The following is a 13,393-nucleotide window of genomic DNA, read 5'->3' on the forward strand; positions in this document are numbered from 1 at the left end:
AGACCGGTTACTAGTTATATACATATATCTGATGACTAATTACTAGTCATCTGGAGATTGGTTACTACTCATCGGGAAACTGGTTACTAGCCATCTGGACATGGTTATTAGTTATCTGGAGACTGGTTGCTAGTCATCTGAAAATTGGTTACTAGCCATTTGGAGACTGGGGTACTAGTCATCTGGAGATTGGTTGCTAGTTTTCTGGAGACTGGTTAGTAACTAGTCATCTGAAGAGTAATTAATAGTCATCTGGGGAGACTAGCTACTAGCCACCTGGAGACTGGTTAGTCACCTGGAGCCTGGCTAGTACTCATCTGGAGGTTACTAGTCATCATCTGGTTACTGGTCATCTGAAGATTGGTTACTAGTCATCTGGCAATTAGTTACAATCAGTTACTAGTCATCTGGAGACTGGTTACTAGTCATCTGAAGATTGGTTATTAGACTCGTGGAGACTGGTTAGTGCACAGAGCACTATCCAGAGGTCGAATCTCAGAAACACCAATTCGCGGTCAGACGCAGAGGCCAGACAAGTGCGCTTCTCTTCTGATGCATGCATTCTGTCCCTGGTCCAGCTTAGCCACGGAGAGGAGTGATGATAATAAATAGTAACGATGGAAAACAGTGCCCAGTTAAGATGAGTGTTTGCCTGTGCCAGACACTGAGCTAAGTCCTGCACACACACACCCACCTTATCCTCAGAACGCCGCTTCCACAGCGGAGGAGGGCACAGCACAGAGGTTTCAGCAGCATGGCCCGGGTCTGGCCCAGGCACAGGATCCCACGTCGTGCCCTTAGCCACCGGGAGTTATAGCAGGTGGTGCTGGGTCTCCCTGTACTTGGGCCTGTGGACAGAGCAGGGACTCTGGTGACACTTCCCACCCACCTGCCATCTCTTTCTGTCAATGACGTGCAGGGCCCTGAGCCAGCACCCTCCTGGGTGCCCAGGACAGCTTTCCTCTTACGTAAGCATCCCCTGCTCTTGCTGGGCCTGCCCCGCCGCCCCCACCTGCCCCCCACTCGGCCCATCTGCTCCCAGGCCCTGATCCCAGCCTCCCAGCCTGACTTACTGGCATACACGGAGAGGAAATGATGGCACCTTTAAAGGTGCAACGCTCTGGCTATGGAGTCACCTGTTGAGCCAGGACACAGGGACCTGCACCACACATAGTTCTGTGGATTGGTGCTAGGAAGGGGTGGCCTAGGAAGGCTAAGGATGGAGGAGAGGAGAAGGGGAGCTGCGGTCTGCTGTGGGGGGTGCCCCTGGTAAAATGGCATTTTGGGGATGAGGAGACTCGGGATCCACCTGTAACCCCAGCCTCGCACTGTGGGGGATGGCTGGGGACACTTCTGTCACTTGCGTTTTATTGCACTGAGAGCCTAAGAAGTATAAGAATGGCTGAGAGGCAGCAGAATGGCTGTGGAGCCCTGATTGCTGGTAACAGTGCTGAATACGGAAACCCTCCCACACGAGTGTGTAGTAGTGTGCATGAGCCCCTCTCTCGGGGGTCCCCGTCCACCAGTAACACCTCATGATCTGGCACCAGGGGAGCCAAACACCTGGCATGGGGGGGCTTGGAAGGGGCTGTTCCAGCCCAACGTGGACAGCCCCAGCGGGTGACTTGTGCCCCGTAGCTGTTAGTGCTCTGAGCATCGCCTCTGCTCTGAGGTTGTGCAGTGTCAGGTGTCCTGGGCTGCAGGCGTTCTGGGCTGAGGTCATGTGGTGTCAGGTGTGCTGGGCTGAGGTTGTGCAGTGTCAGGTGTCCTGGGCTGCAGGCGTTCTGGGCTGAGGTCATGTGGCGTTAGGTGTCCTGGGCTGAGGTGTCCTGGGCTGAGGTCATGTGGTGTCAGGTGTCCTGGGCTGAGGTTGCAGGGTGTCAGGTGTCCTGGGCTGAGGTTGCAGGGTGTCAGGTGTCCTAGGCTGCAGGTGTCCTAGGCTGAAGTTATGTGGTATCAGGTGTCCTGGGCTGCAGCTGTTCTTCAGGGAGGTTTGTGGTTGTCAGGTGTCCCAGGCTAGGCTGTGTGAGTATCGGGTGCGCTGGTGCAGGTGTCCTGGGCTGAGGCTGTGTGGCTGTCAGGTGTGATGGGCTAGGTGGCGGGCATCAGGTATCCTGGGCTTGGCCATGTGAGTGTCAGGTGTCCTGGGCTGCAGGTATCCTGGGCTGAGGTCGTGTGGGTGTGAGGTGTCCTGGGCTGAGGTTGTGTGAATGTCAGGTATCCTGGGCTGCAGGTGTGCTGGGCTGAGGTTGTAGGTGTGTCAGGTGTCCTGGGCTGAGGTTGTGCAGTGTTAGGCATCCCAGCACTGCCTCTCCCCCCAGGGCTGGGCCTCCTTCTGGAACCCCCACGGGTTCTCTTGGCTTCAGTGCTCACCACCCCAGTCTAGAAGTGGAATGCAGGCACAGGTTTCAGAGTGAGGACTCTGAAGCCACATGGCCCTGGGTTTGAATGGTAAATTTGTTTTTAATGTGATCTCGAGAATTTTTCTTCAATCTCTATAGCTCCATTTTCTTAGCTCTAATAGGCCTATGGCAAGGATTAGATGAAATTAGCACAGAGTGCTTCCAAATCCTCCTTCTGGTCTTAAGGTACCTGGGGGCTGGTTAAAAGTAGGCTCTTGGACACCCCTAAGATCTGCTAAGTCAGCCCCCCTGGTGGGGGGGTGGCCGGTGCAGACAGCCTGGCCCGGGAAGCCTGGCCCAGCATTCTCCAGCTCTCAGGAGCACCCGCCCTGCAGTCCCGGGTGTTACCCCCGACCACCACGGTGTGGTGCTGGCGTGCGGCATCGCACACGGCTGGCTTTGCCCGGAGCAAAGCCTCAGCGATGGTTGTGGGCTGAACGAATTGTGTCCTCCAGATTCATAAGTTGCAGGCCGAACTCCCAGACCTCAGAATGTGGCTTTCTGCAGAGCTGGGGTCTCTACAGCGGTCATTATGGTATAATGAAGTCATGTGGGTGAGGGCCCTGATCCAGCAGACTGGTGTCTTTACAAGAAGAGGAGATGAGGACACAGACGTGCATGGAGGGACAGTCAGGTGGGCACAGGGAGAAGACGGCATCTGCAAGCCGAGGGGAGAGGCCCCGGGCAGGAGCAGCCCTGCCCACACTGGGGTCTCGGGCGGTGGCCTCCATGGCTGGGAGACACAGACCTGCTGCTGAGCTCCGGCCGCGGTGCTGTGTGGTGGCAGCCGAACCCGAGCTGACGAGCATGCAGGGTCCTTCCTGGCTCTGCCTGCGGCTACCCACCAGCCCCACTTGCTGGCCTCGTCTTGCGGGTCCTCAGGTCCCGGGGGACGGGTGCCCTTTGGCTTCTTGCAGTAACTACAGCCCTGGAAGCTACTGGAAGGAGGTGGCCAGGGCCAGGGCTGGGCAGGGCTCCAAGCTGACTTCGTTCCACCTGAGCGAGCTGCACAAGGGTCACAGATGCCACCTTTTCTACGTGTGCCAAGGGGTCACTCCACAACTCCTAGGCACTGATTCTGTGTCTGGGAAGATCACCGTGACCCACACAGAAAAAGCTGCTGTCCTCCTAGAACCAAAGGCCCCAGAGAACGCATGGGGGTTCCCGAGGCAGGCCCGGGCCTGGGTAGAGGGTGCTGAGCAGGGTAGCTGACGCCAAACCACGGTGGAAATGCGGGGAGCACAGCCCCCCATCCCGGAGGTTTCCCCATCCTGACCCCCGCGCCCCCTTCCCGGCCAGCGGCACGTGGCTTGCTCAGCTCATTGCTGCACTCATGCTGCCCTTGGCTCGCTGGTTCCTTGGAAGCCTGTCCGTGGGTCCTCGCATCCCCCCCAACCCTGCTCCATCTCTCCTCTAAAGAGGAAGCCAAGAGTTGGTTCGCAGTCCCTGTCGGCACCGCGTTAGCCTGGGGAGTGTTTTCACCCCGCGGGGCTCCTGGAGCAGATCTGGGAATCTTCCTCCAGGTATTAGGTCCAGCCCAGCCAGGAGGCCTCAGAGCCCCAGGTGGGGTGGGCACCCACCTGGCCAGAGCTGTGCCTTTGCTGCCATCTGCTGGCAGCTCTCAGATGACAGGTTGAAGGACTGAGGAGTGGCGCCCTGGCTGGTCCAGTTCAAGTTCAGCAGGGCCAAGGCTTGAACTCTGCATTCCCGACCAGCTCGGGGGGAAGCGTAGGTGCTGGCCAAGTGACAGTTCCGCTGAGCTCAGCTCTGGACTGCGGAGGCCGGCCTAACAGTTCCTGCTGCTTGGGGACCTGTGGCCACATGGCCTGCTCTGGGATTCACAGGTTTGGCCTCTTGGGGACTCTGTGGCTAATCATCTCATTTCCCATTGGCTGGATCCCAAGAGGTTCCAGTGACCTGTCCAAGGTCACAGAACGGGTTCTTGAATAGTTGGGAAGAGATGCCCCTCCTCCAGCCCAGAAATGTTCTCCAAAGGCTGTTCAAGAAACTGAGTCAGCAGACAGAGCAATGCCGGGTCGGGAGAGACCGCAGCGAGCAGGGGCCTTGTGAAGCCAGGAGCAGTCTCAGCGATGAGCGGGGCTCAGAGCAGACCCAAGCATGCCGGGCGCCCTCTGTCTCCGTCCTGTTGCATAGAGGTGGTTTTCGCAGCTGCAGAAATTTGTCCCATTTCTGTTTTTGCCAAAAACCAATTTGTACCAGCTGACCAGTTCAAAAGCAGGTGCTTTCAATTGTCCTTGGTACTTGAAAAAACTAACTTTCCTGTGATTCAGCCCCACTCCCCCGCTGATTTTATATTTCCGATGTCGAGTTCACTTCGGCTGTTCCTGAGATCTCTGTGTGTCTAAACAGGAGGGAAGCTGGACAGAAATGTCTTCACCGTCAAAGACAGCAGCGTCGTGTTGGAGACACAATTTTGGAGGATTTTTCTTGGCAAACCCGCTTTCCTCCAGCTTGGGATTTAACATTTTTTTCTTCTACCATCTGCTCCCTTGAGGCTTGGAAAGGCCTCAGCTCAAAAGCTCAGACGCGAGGGTGCTGCTGAACCACACCTGGCCTCCGGAGAGGATGCCAGCACTTATCGGAGTCAGCTTCTCTCTTTGTGCTCATGGCTCCACATTCTTCTTCTTTTTTCTTTTTTTATGTTTTATTATTTATTTTATTTTTTTGAGGTAGAGTTTTGCTCTTGTTGCCCAAGCTGGAGTTGTGATCTCAGCTCACTGTAACCTCCACCTCTCAGGTTCAAGCAATCCTCCTGCCTCAGCCTCCTGAGTAACTGGGATTACAGAGCCCACCACCAGGCCCGGCTAATTTTTTGTATTTTTAGTAGAGACAGGGTTTCATCATATTGGCCAGGCTGGTTTTGAGCTCCTGACCTCAGCTGATCCACTTGTCACAGCCTCCCAAAGTGCCTGGCCTGCTCCACATTCTGCTAGTGTGCAGGGTGGAGTTGTTAGCCAGAGATCTCTACGCAGGAAACGGGTGAGTGACTGACTGCTGGTGCATCTAGCAACTTGCTGTCACATGGCCGGTTATTTGTCTGTGGTCCTTGCGCTCTGGTGCATAGCTGGTTAGGGACAACACGGGGTAGAACAGAGAGGCAGCCCACCGTGCACTCCTTCCTGTGTAAGACTCACAGAAACACACTGCTTCTGGGGGCACAAGGAGATTTCAGTCTAGCTGGGGAAATAGAAACCACTCCAAGAGCAATTAGCAAGAAAAACAAATGTCATTACATGCCGACCATGAGGCACTGAGCAGATGACATGGGGAAGAAATGGCTCAATGACAAGAACAAAACTTGACCCTGTGTTGCAGACAAAAGGTGCAGGGACCAGCAGCCTGTTTCTCTGGCCCTGCCCAGGTTGTCGGGAACAATCAGATTAACATCAGTTGCTGCTCAGATTCCATTATCTGATATCAAGCTGTTGTCCTGCTGGTCATTGAGCTGCATTTTGCAGCTCAATGCAAAATTAAAAGTAAAGGGCTTTGGTTGCCTGTATGACCCCTGGGCTGGAATTTGAGGGAGAGCTGGAGCCTCAAGGATGTGCTTAGGCCCACAGAGACCTGCAGAAGGGTCTCAGTTCTCCAGCTCCTGAGGGCAGCTTTCTGGGCCCGGCCAAGGGAATTCATGGGGCTGATGAGGATGTCCAGACAGATGGTCTCTTTTGTGTTAGGGGAGGCAGGTGACTAGCATTTGGGATTGTATTAGTTACCTACTGCTGTGTAACAAGTAACCCCAATACTAAGCAGCTTAAAACCACAAACACTTATTATCTCCCAATGTCTGAAGGCCAGGAATCTGGCTGAGGCTTGGTTGTATGGCTCTGGCCCAGGGTCTCTTTGGAGTCTGCAGTCAGGCTCTCAGCAGGGGCTGTAGCTGTCTCTGGCCTCTGTAAGACACACTGCTCAGGGCCCTCTGCTTGAGTGGCAGTTGGGTTTCCCCAGAGTGAGTGATGAGAGAGAGAGAGACATACAGATAGACAGAGACACACACAGAAAGGGGAGACAGAGAAAGACTGAGAGAAAGAAAAGTAAAGGAGAGATGGAAAGGAAGAGAGGCAAGGGTGAGGAACACCAAGCACCAGCCTTAGAAGCATGGTCTCTTATTACCTCCTCTCAGCACTGACGTGTGGTCACTGTTGGTCATACCAGCCAGCCCTTGTGCAGTGTGGAAGGGGCCTCCCCAAGGGTGAGCACCAGGAGGGGGATCTCAGGGGACCAGCTTGGAGGCTGGACACCACAGGGATCTTGGGCCAAACTACAGGATAGGACTGAAGTTCAGGACTGACTGTTATAAGGCTACCAGGTTGCTAGCCCCGCTGTGCAGTCAGAGGCCAATGCACCAAGACAGTAGGGTTTGCAGCAGAGAAAGAGTTTAGTGGCAGTAGGGCTCCAAGTGAGGAGATGAGAGGAGACCCTCAAATCCATCTCCCTGAGGAGTTCTGGGCTGGGGTTGTTAAGGAGGGTGAGGGGCTGGAAAACTAGGGTGGGAAATGGCATTCACCACTCTCTCGCCCAAGCCTTCATGTTGCTAAGGAGGAGAACAGAGTGGGAGGCCGAGGTGGCTGTTGAAAGGCACAGAGAGGGTGAGTGGAGAAAGGCAGACCCCCTCCCAGTCCCTTCCCCTGGCAGAGATCAGGGTGTGAAGGGGGTCCAGATGGTGAAGGGGTGCAGATAAGCAGGGTCAGGTGTGCCCTGTGGGCACTGTTGGTGAGAATGTGGACCAGTGCAGCCGCCACAGGGAATGCTGTGGAGGTTCCTCAAACATCTACAAATAGAACTACCTGCCACCCAGCTGTCCCAATTCTGGGTATTGACCCAAAAGAATTAAAGTCAGTATTTTGAAAAGGTGTCTGCACCCCAAGTTCATTGCAGCACTATTCACAATAGCGAAGTTGTGGAAGCAACCTCCATGTCCATCAACAGAAGAATGGAGTAGGGGCCATCGTCACACCAGGGAGTACTATGCAGCCATGAAAAAGAGGAAACCGTCATTGGTGACAGCACAGAGGAACCCAGAGGACGTTATGTTACATGAAGTAAGCAGAAAGGCAGACACTGCAGTCTCCATCTACAACGAACTGGAAACTGTCAAGCTTATGGAAGCAGGAGGTGAGTGGGGTTCTCCAGGGCTGGAGGAGGAGAAAAGAAAAGAGAGAAAGAGAGGGAGGTGAGAAGAGAGATGGGGACAGAGACAGAGAGAGTGGAGAGAGAGAGGAGAGAGGCTGGAGAGAGAAAGGCTGAGGTGGTGGGTGCGCAGTGTCCAGGCCTGGGAGCTCCGCCCTGACCCTGCCGTAATTGATACCTTATGACAATGTAACTTTGAAGCCGTGGGCTCCCTCCCTGTGCCCAGTGACTGGATAATTGAAGAAATGTTTTCAGGAGTGCTGGCAGCTGCAGCCTGCTCTGGTATGTATGAAGCCTGAGAAATGACGCCTGAGCCTGCGTGGCGGTGTGAGCCTCCCGACCCGGAGTCTGGGGGCCTCGGCTGTGCTCTTCACGGTGTTTGGCTTCCAGTGTGCTCCCCAGACAGCCTCTGCCCGTCAGGGAGCTCAGCAGAGCTCCTTGAGGCTGCAATCTCTGAAAGTCCTACTGAACTCCTTGAGACCCCCTTGAGGTCGCAGTTTTTGAAAGTGCTCTAGGTGTGGGGTGTGGAGCTCAGCCTCAGGGTGGGATTCCAGGAGCAAGGAAATGCGGGGTGTTCCGGCCCAATGTGGAGCTAGGACCCCACATCCTCCTGCAACTCATCCTGTCCACGTCTCTCCAGGTGCTCAGAACTGCCACATGAGCCGGGCGCTGTTGTTGGGGGAGGGAGGGGTGAGGTAAGGAGAAATACACACTCTCCCTGACCCCAGGAGCGTGTCATTCTGGTGGGAAAAAGTCCGTTTTTATTTGTGGACATGCCTGCCCAATGCCACAGAAGAAATGGGGTCTGGGATGCAGGGTGTGGGCTTCTTCCCTCCTTGGGCTGCAGCCTCTGGGCATTCTGGAAGCCCTGCCCTGTGAACGAACCCGTGTTAGCCTGAGTTAGTGCTGCCCTGATGGAGAATCTGACACCTGCTCACTGGAAGTAAGTGGGAGGGGGTTTGGCCCTCGATTCCCAACTCCGTTTTCAGTGATGGCAGCCTGCGTGTTTGACGCTGGCCATGGTGGAAACACGTACCCCACGGAGATCCGCAAACGCTGTGGATCGGAGCTTGCTTTTCTTTTGTTTGTCTCTCCTTTTTTTTCTGTTAGGAAGGCATGTGCCAGCATGCCACTGAGGCGGTCATCTAAGTCCAACTCCAGGTCATCACAGCCCTCGGTTGCTGGAGTCACAGAAGACGCCCCCAGCCAGTGGCCTGGTTCTGCCTCCTTCTGCCCAGCGAGCACACATGTAATTCACAGAACAATCCTTCTGACTTTTAGACAATACTAAGATTTCCACAAAAATGGTTATTTAGAAAACCACACATCTGCTAATACATCTGAGCCATAAAACTGCAGTAGTCTTGGTGCATTTGAAAACAGAATTTGGAGACATTTGTGGGGCCTGTTTCACTACTAGTCAATGAATTCATCATATTTATATATTTATGGGCCAGGCATGGTGGCTCACGCCTGTAATCCTAGCACTTTGGGAGGCTGAGGTGTGAGGGTCACTGAGGTCAGAGTTTGAGACCAGCCTGGCCAACATGGTGAAACCCCGTCTCTACTAAAATACAAAAATTAGCCGGGCATGGTGGTGCACACCTGTGATCCCAGCTACTCAGGAGGCTGAGGCAGGAGAATCGCTTGAACTCGGGAGGTGGAGGTTGCAATGAGCTGTGATCACACCACTACACTCAAGCCCTGGGGAGAGAGTGCGACTCCATCTCAAAAAAAAAAAAAAAAATCTTAAAAATACCACTCTTGCCCACGGAGAATACTGGCAGTGAAATCCAGCTGAACCTACTCCAGTAGAGAGCCCTGCTTGCTGACTTGCCGGCCTTTGGGTGCCAGTGGGTCTCATCACCGGTAATGACTCACATTTCACGGACTTTGCCCCCTGCCATCTCAGGCCCCTGCCAGGCCCGAGGGCTCCTTGCCAAGTGTGCCTGGACCCAGAGGCTCCCACACAGCTGGGAATCAGTTCCTTTGTGTGACTGGCTCAGGTCAGACAGCTTCTCCTGTGGTGTCTGCTGCCCACCTAGACACATGGGACCATCCTCCACCTCAGAGCCCTCCACAGCCCCCAGGTTCCAGCCGTGGTGACCAGCAGGAGGCTGCTGCAGGCCCTGGGCTGCCCAGGTGGCCCCAGATCTCAAAACGTCCCTGGACCGACTGCATGGAGCTCCCTCTGGGCTGTGGAGAGTGCTCCTGCCTCCCTGGCCAAGCCAGCCCTCCCTGTGTCTCCCAGGAGGCCAGTTCTTCAGCTCCTGTGGGAGGGCGTCTTGCAGACCAGTGAGCCCTGCTCACTTCTCCAGGCACCTGGGCAGAAGGCCTTTCTTTCTTCTCTTCCAGCCCAAACAAATCAACCTGCCAAGACCAAGCCTGATACTCAAACACATAGAGGTCACACAGTTCATCCACTGTGCCCAAACGTGGGTAGACTCGGGCTTGGGATCCAGCCTCCCTTTCGAGGGGGAGCGGGTGGGGGCAGCACTCACTCCCACGCCCTGACTGGCTTTGTTATCTGGGGCCAGCGACTGTGTCTCTCTGTTCCTTTTGTTTCCTGTCCGCAAACTGTAATAATAGTAACACAACCTCATGGGCCAGTTGTAGATGAAAATGTGTTAATTGTGCAAAGATTAAATGTGTTTATCCACCAGAATGCTAGCACAGCGCTTGCTATGGAGCAGGCTTTTCATAGGCGTTAATTATTATCATTAATGTAGCTATTGTGATCTTCGGAGTGAATGGATGCACAGTCATCTGCCTCGTGTCCAATGCAAATGCTTAGTTGTCCCGAATAACTGACGACTATATGGTGTTTGCAGTGAGCCGTTCCGGGCCCCAGGAGCAGGCCGCTGCTGGCGCAGGCCAGCCCTCACAGCGCAGGGTGCTGGCTGGCATCGACTTTGACTGCAAAACACAGAAGAGGCCAAGATAAAGAAGATGGAGTGTTCTAATGGGGGACACCAGGGCTGGCATAGTGTGCCCACCTGCCAGGAGCCAGGCGGCGTCTGCTTGCTGTCACCCTCAGCTCGGAGCTTCCACCTGCGGACCAAGGCCCTGCTGCACCTTCAGAAACCCAGAGGGAGGAGGGAGAAGACGGGACCAAGGCACGTCCCTGCTGCCTTTTGAGGCTGTGTCTCGGGAGCTGCCATGTGGCATGACATCAGACATCCCAGTGGCCAAAAGTGAGGCTCAGCGCAGGGCTGGAACAGTCTCTATTCTGGATGACCATGGGCCCAGTTAAAAAGCTGGGGGGCCCACTTCTAAGAAAGAGGGGTGGTGCTGGGGTGGACTCCGGGCAGCGTCTGTAGGAACTTTTTTACCATCTCTCTTCCTGCCATTTGTGAGCCCTTCCCGATTTAGCAGGGATTTGATGCTTGGGACTAGGAACCAGTGACCTACATCAGATGGTTCAGAGTCTGTGCCCACTCTCGAGGGTACTTCTGTCCCAGCCTGTCTGGTTTTTACAGAAAGGGTTGACCTGCAGAGGCACCGATGCGGGTCCTGCAGAATTTGGGGGTGGTTGGGAGTTGTGTTAGTTATCCAATGCCATGTGACAAATCACTGCAAAACTTAATAGCGTAAAACAGCAGCAGTCATTTACGATTGCTTGCAGCTACTTTAGATTTGGAATTCCAGAGCACCTTGCCAAGGATTCTGTCTGAGAATCTCTCTTGAGGTTGCAGTCAGATGTCACCTGTGGCCATAGTCATGGGTGGCACCGACAGAGGATGGAGGATTCACTGCCATGGTGAAAACTAGCTACTTCCTCTGGGCTAATCATTGAAATTTTGTGCACCCTCTTTTTCTAATCTGTGAAGGAATGGTTGTGTTACTTGCCTCATGTCCTTCCCGAGGATGTTTTGAAACTCCAATAATAACAAAGGGGAAACTGCAGTGAACATATTCTCCTTGGGCTGAAGCTCACGGCTGCTACTCAGCTGAGTGGGAAAGTCTTCTGTGAAAGTCTCAAATTTGTTAATAGCCCTTTTCTAGACAAAGTGAAAGAAAGCTTAGTGAGATTCTCTCATCGTCTGGAGGTGCCTCAATGACTCTTCCAGTCCAGAAGCTGTCTCATAGAGTGGGATATTTAAGGGAGTTTAGTCCACAAGGTCCAAAGCCCATTGGCATAAATGTTTGTGTTTCCAGTGGCAATTCTTGGTGCCACCAGGATGGTATTAGATGTACAGGGACACACACATTGGCATGCAATTTCAGGGCCTCACAGACCCCTTGTAGCCCATCCCTGAATTTCCCCCATGATCTAAGCTTCAAATTAAAAACTCTTGCTTTGCAGGGTGGTATGTGAGAGTCACTTAGGTCAACTGCAAGAAATTAGGCCATGCGTGAAAGAAAGCAGGCAAATAGTTTCATTAAAGTGGACGTTCTGACACAGGCTCCTGCCAGGCTGCAGCTGCCCTCTGGGAAAATGGGTCTCATTCTAACTTTGTTAACCTTGGCGTGGCCCGGAGTCAGACCTGCAGACCAAGCCTCTCAAAAATAGCTTCCTGGGCATGCCAGGGCTGTGGGGCCCGGGGGTGAAGGCCAACCTTCCTACAGGGTTGAGCCTCAGGGTTGAGACCTGTACATGCTCTAAAGGCAAGTGCCTGGCTCTGTTAATGCAAACCTATGTCCACTGCTAGAAAGTTAATTCCTGCAAGGAGCTGATCGAGTTCCTTCCCTGCCCTGGCGGTAATGAAGCTTACAGTGATCACGCTCCATGCTTGTGTAGCGTATGGGCTAACAAGGACTTGATCACCCTACGTTTAACTTGCACAACACCCTGAAGAGGCAGGTAGTGGTTCCATTTTAAGAATGAGGAAGTTGAGGCTCAGAGACATGGAGTGACCTGCTCGATGTTGCACAGCTCATTGCAGCCTCTGGTCTCAGGCCTCACAACCCCAAAGATGTTGCTCTTTCTGCTTCGTGTTGCCATCTTTCTCACCAAGCAGACCGTGTGAACCCTAGAACTGACCCGTGGAGGCTGCTGAGCCCACGTTCCCACCAGGCTGACACAAACCACGTCAGGTGAAATGGATGACCAGGTCATGGGTGGGGTCAGCCTCTGTCTGGAAAGCCAGTTCCATCAGTTATGATAACCAAAGTCAAAGCCAGAGAGCCCCAGACTCTCCTCCAACTTAGGAACTTCCTCTGCTGGGGCCCAGGCTGGGAGGGAGGGCGGCTTCTCCATGCCCAGGATGCTGCCAGTGGGTCCTCCACGCTTCTATGTCAGTCACTGGGCTTTGGAGTGAAGGCCCCACCAGGCCCGCAAGCAGTACCTGGGCTCCGTGGCAGAGGCGTGGCAGGAGCTGAGCTACCCCCAAGCGAACCCCTGCAGATCAAAGGAGGGGTTCCAGGCTGGCTGTGTCTAGTTTGGGTGGTAGCAGTTTCCTGACTGACATCATGGAACCAGGGCACAGACTGTCTGCGTGGCCCCATCCCCTGTGCAGCACACGGCGCTCAGGGTGGGCGGCCGGCCCGGTCCTCTCCAGGTGGAAGCCGGCATCCCCGCCAGGTGAGCGGTGCTGGGCTCGCTGAGCGTCAATTGGGCTCACACCTGTTTTGTTTCATTTCCGTTGTAGTCATACTTCTCACTCCAGTTGTAGGTTAAATTGGGATTCCCTAGAAACAGACTCTCCGAGGGAGTGCTGCAGCGGGCAGGTTCACTGGAAGTGCCCTAGGGAGACGCTCTTGGGGGCTGAGGGGGACGTTGCCCTTGAGCAGCCTGTCCTCCAGGATGTCACCCTTGAGCCTCAGCCTCAGCCCGTCCCCCAGGACGTCACCCTTGAGCCTCAGCCTCAGCCCGTCCCCCAGGACGTCACCCTTGAGCCTCA

Source organism: Cebus imitator, unplaced genomic scaffold (assembly GCF_001604975.1).
Source record: "Cebus imitator isolate Cc_AM_T3 unplaced genomic scaffold, Cebus_imitator-1.0 Scaffold20, whole genome shotgun sequence".
Taxonomy (NCBI): Eukaryota; Metazoa; Chordata; class Mammalia; order Primates; family Cebidae; genus Cebus; species Cebus imitator.